Source organism: Anguilla anguilla, chromosome 6, assembly GCF_013347855.1.
Source record: "Anguilla anguilla isolate fAngAng1 chromosome 6, fAngAng1.pri, whole genome shotgun sequence".
Taxonomy (NCBI): domain Eukaryota; kingdom Metazoa; phylum Chordata; class Actinopteri; order Anguilliformes; family Anguillidae; genus Anguilla; species Anguilla anguilla.
Window position 1 is genome coordinate 13,523,513 of NC_049206.1, and position 5,947 is coordinate 13,529,459.

Consider the following 5,947-nt stretch of genomic DNA (forward strand, 5'->3'; position numbering starts at 1 on the left):
TATATGACTCCATGACTTCAAATATAACATAAGTGAACTTATATTCAGTACTTCAATGATGTTGCACATATACTCACTTAGTGTGTCCCTTGCATTGCTCTACTTCTTCCTGGATAAGATCGTCTGAAAGCTAACTGAATGTAATGTAATGTAAAAATTCAAAATAAAAAAATTAAATAAAAAAAAAAAAAACCTTAATTCAATCGGTGCAAAGTTGGCAGTTTAATAAATGGCATTAGCTGCTTCTAGTTGGCTACCGCTTGGTACCATAATGTGATAGCATGATGCACCAGTTTGGCAGTAGTAGGTGTAGTGATCGTGAACATTGGCTAAATAGTAGGCTACCCATTTAGCCTACAAAACGCAATGCACATTCAGAACATGTGTTACTGTTATGAATGTCTTCACAGTTCACAAGGATTCATAATGTAGCTATCTAATGTAGCTATCTAAGCTACATGACATTCTGCTGGGTCTGCAACGTGCAAGTAGAAATCTAGCTAGCTTGGTAGCTATCTGCACTGATTAGACAGGCACGACTACAATTATTATCAATGCCGTGTAGGCTAGCACGCTAGATCTAAACTAGACGCAGTGAAATATAACAGTGCAAAGTTAAATAAAATATTTGGTCTGTAAAGTAGTTTGACCTGTAGTGCTGATGTGTCACTACTAAAGTCACTCACCAAGAAGTCTGTCCAATTTGCCCAAAGGCTCCATCTTTCTATTAATATGCGCGCTGAAACTAGTTAATACTATGCTACTTCCGGGATGTTCACGTCAATAAAGTTTTAGAATTTGGTGTAAAAAATTGCATCCAGCCTCAACGATAAGAGTCTGTAATTATTACTATTATTATTATTATTATTATTATTATTATTATTATTATTATTATTAATAATAATAATAATTTCAAATGCATGAAATCCAATTTATATAATTTTAATAAACATTATTTCACTGGGGGTGCTGACCATAGACTGAAACTTAAACTCAACTTCACAGTTGTACTTTAAGCTCACCAACTCGTTTTGTTTTGTTTTTTTCTGGTGAGTCCAATGACGGTCACTCACAGAACTAGCCGTTGAAGCAAATGAGATTTCCTGAGCGGCAAATAGGTAGGCTATTTCATTCAATCCAATGTCAAATTCACTGTCTATATGCTGAAGAAAAGTACCCAATCTTAAAATAGGGGGTCTATTGGGGTTGGGTTAATGTGTCTCTTTTCCACTTGTTACAAGTAGCAGAAGAGAGAGAGGGTGTTTGTGGAGAAAGGGGATATAAAAACACTTAAACTGAGTATAAAAGAAAAAGGTTATACATTTTTCATGCAGCTATAGCTAAACTATTTGAAAAAACATTAAAATAATAATAAATAAAAGTAAAACAGACGAAGAGGGGATAGAAATTCTCTCTATCTTCTCTCCCTGTAGTCAAAATCTTGATTATCTAAATTGAATCTTTATACATGTCTCTCTCATGTTAATATTCAGTGTGTGTATTTGACCAGATTTAAACTTCAAATAAATAATGCAATAAAAACATTTACTGTAAAAATATATATTTGGTAAAAGGCATATGTGTCTTCTGACCTGATCACGTCACCTAGTACCCTTTATTATGTAAACACATAACATTCACTGGAAATATGACATATCATTGTGATTAAGTGTACTGTTACTGTTTCAAACATATCAGTATCTCATCTCATGTTTTGATTGGAATTTGATTAGATTTGATTAGTGTGCAAACCAATGTCATACAGAAATAAAGCATGTGCACATGACATGTAACATGTACCAACTTTACACAAGAATGATGATTGAAAAAAACATCACACTGCTGACTGACGTTTTGTCCATGTCTGGTATTCGCAAAGTAAATATGGAACAGTTCATCCTTTTTCCACAATTTGCTTCGCAGCGTGGACCTTCATTGGTCTTGCTTCGTTCAGAATCACATGGTGCTATCGCCTCACAGCTGATGTCTGCGCTTCATCAGTTTCATTTTTCCTTTGTGTTGCCATGCAACTGATAAATATAATTCAGCATCATTCTGTCACACTCCCCGCAAGCGTTCAATTTGTAATGCACAAAAGGAAGAAATGAAAACAATGTGCACAGTGAATAAATTAGATTTTAAAAATAAGTCATTTTAATTACTACCAGAGACTCCTCCACTCGAATGTAATGCTCTTCTCTTTGCTCCACAGCCGGCAAAAGCATTCCTGTTCACGGGCTGCCCTCCTCTTCGGAGTCAAACTTAGCGTCCTGGGGTTCGTCATACGGTCCCTTTTTTCCCTTGTTGGACCACGCGAAGCTCCGAAACAACGTGATGGCCAGGAAGCCGTAAAAGAACATGACGAAGAGGATGTAGAAGTAGGCGTTGTCGTAAGGCCTGGTAGGGAACGCAGAGGTGATGGGGCCTGCGGTACTGTTGGTGACGTTGGCGGTCATGGTGAAGTTGGCGGTCATGGTGTCATTGCTGTGAGCTTGGTTGTCGCTGCCGCCAGACTCCAGGTCCTCCAGAATAACTTTCCTGCACTTTTCAATGAGGGCGAGCAACAAGGTCCTGTTCATGGTAACCTCAGGTAAAAAGAGAGCCTGAAAGAGAGAGATAGAAAGAGAGAAACAGAGAAAGAGAGAAAGAGAAAGGACAATGTAAGGGGAGAGCTAAACATACAGAAAAACAGAGAGAAAAGTGGGAGTGGGAAAGAGAGGAGCAGAGCCATATTCTGGAAACAAGCAAGTGGGAGAGAGCATGGAGGAGAGAGAGAAATAGGAGGAGAGCCCAGCTCTAATCCACATCGGGAAAGGAATGCAGCGTCCTTTCTGCAGCCACTCTTTGACACTGAGATAAAAAGGCATATTTGAGATTAAACACTGGGGCCAGATAAAACCACTTTCGAGGAGCACGTTCGCCATCACGACTCTCCCAGGAAGAGATCCATGAATGGGAACATAAACGCAGAGTATTACACCACTGTAGCGCTGGCTAATGTTGCCGCTATTCTAAAGCAATGTTGTGGTTCTCCTATGTGTGTGCCACGGCCTCTACAAATTAGAGTGGAGTGAGGTCACTTGACACACGCTGGGGTACACTGTGGTCAACAGACTATTTTTATCACTGGTTTTAATGAATATTTTGGAAAGGAACCATGTAATGAACTGTATATCATTCGGTAACACATTGCAATATCTAGTGAACTGCTTTGCCTCTGCCATGCAAAAGTAAATGGTAAATATAGCTGCAAGGAGCAATTATAGGGTTCCAAGCTCACATTGCAAAAATAGACAGAGAAAACATATAACACGGACAAAATAGACTGACAGACAAATAAGCAAAGGTTTTGTAAGGACTGGACCGGCAGTTGGTAAATTATGGCTGATTTTGTGTTTGGCCATGACCTTTCTACATGTTTATGAATCATTCAAAAATCTTCCAGCTCTACACATCATCTTAAGAGTCCAGCCATCATATGTCTAATTTGATGAATATTGATCAAAGAATATGGAACGTTTCCCACTGTCAAGTTCATCTGATTAATTACATGATTTCTCCTTAACAACGTTGAAACATTCATAACCAAGGGCCATAATCTATATATCCATAATCAAGGGCCATAATCTATCGTAAAGGTTCATAATCCAGGTAACTCCCAAGATTCTCTGTTTCGAAATACTGTGGTTATTGTTTTGATTCAGATCTACAATCTGGACAATGTGCATCCAAAATCTCTTGCGGAACCATTAGCCCTACCCATGTTTAAACTCTATAGGGTTCTGGCATTGCGTGTTTGGGACCCTAAGTGGTTTAGCAGCTAGCTTGGTGTTTACTAACAATGTCATTTGGAAGTGGGGGCGTTAATTTTAGATTGATTATAGGTTTCAGATAGATTGAGGGTTTACACAGATACAAATAATTTGATATATACACTGTTTTTTTTAAAATACGTAATGTTTTTGATTTGTCTGCATTAGACCGTTTTTGTGACAAATATAATTTGCTATACAACCATACATTCTATGTGAGCAATTCTATAATGTATCATGTATCGTCTGTAAGGTACAGTATACTACAAAACAGCTAGTCGTGAGTTAGTAAATAAGAATATGCTCTTTTGTCTTCATCTCAATACCTCCGTTCCCTTACTCTATCATTCACTTTTGTTTCTCTCCAGTAATTCCTGGAATTGTCAGCTGCTGTCAACTGGGCCACTGGTTTCAAAGGACTTGGAGGTCAGAGGTTAAGTTGTCCTCCATGTGTGTGTGGTGGGGTCACATCCACTGGCATTGTGGAAGGGGAGAGTCTCTCTTTCCCCTGACCCCACTGTGTCATACAGGTTAAGTGCTTGTAAAGTGAGTTTACAGGGGACAAGAAAAACGTTGAAATTTTATCTGCCTGCTCTCAAAACAATCAAAAACTCACATTGCTCTCTCTCTCTTTCTCTCTCTCCCTCTCTCTCTATGTCTCTCTCTCATTCTTTTAGAAAAAGAACTCACACAAATCCAGACACGCATAGTGCATACACATGCATACATGTCCATTCAAACACAAAGACACACTGTACATGTATCCCCAACACTTTATCACACACGCACACACACACACACACACACACACACATGCACACACATACATACATGAACACACGCACACACACACACACATATATATAGACATACACAAACACACACATACAGTACACACGCAGACACACACACACACATAGACACACACACACAGTATACACACAGACACGCACACACACACATATATATAGACACACACAAACACACACATACAGTACACATGCAGACACACACACACGCACACATACACATGCAGACGCTTGCACACACACACACACACACACACACACATATAGACATACACAAACACACACATACAGTACACATGCAGACACACACACACGCACACATACACATGCAGACGCATGCACACACACACACACACACAGTATACACGCAGACACACACACACGCACACATACACATGCAGATGCATGCACACACACACACACACACACAGTATACATGCACACACACACACATGCACACATACACATGCAGACGCATGCACACACACACACACACACACACTGTGAGAATGGCAGCTCCAGGTGCAGACCCCCAAACCACTGGAGAAAGAAAAACAGCGCTGAGCACAGCCTCCTGAAGGGTGGCTTCATGCTTTTCAGTGTAATCGTATTTTATTCTCTGCGCAGAGAGTGGCCGTATCTTTAAATGCAACCTCCTGAACCGTGAGTCCTCGGTGATGACTAATGCTCTTACATTCACTGTGGTGCAACATTAACCCCACTCGCAGGTGTCTGGTTCTCTCATTATGGCCATTAAAAGGTCCCGTGTGAGAAGGAATTTGCCAGCGTGAGGTCAATGACGCATGTGTGGAGGCGATTGGAAGACTCATATTTTTATGTGTGTTTATGTATATATACCTGAACACAGCTTTTTAAAAACACAAAATATCAGGCACATATATAGACATAAATATAATTCATATATATATATATATCTTTTGTTTATGAGAAGAAAGGGGAAAGAAATCGCTGATACATGTTTGTGCAAATACATACATTTCTGTGTATGGCTTGGGGGCAGATTGGTATTAATAGCACAGTCATCTGTTTCTCTGGCTCTGCTGACACACAGTGCTGTGTTTGTTACAGTTCCAGTTCTTAACCAGAGTGTGCTGGAGCTCCAATCAGCACTCAGTGCACTCACGGGAAAAAAATATAAGCTTTTACTTTAGGTCATTTTTTCCATGATACTAGAGAAAAGGCAAATGATTCATAATCACTCAGTGTGTTTGTGCGCTTGGTGGGGCTTTTTTTACACAGTAAGATTTGTATTATAGAAAGTTATGAAGTGATTTGTCATGGCATACAATGAAATGCTCAAAGCGG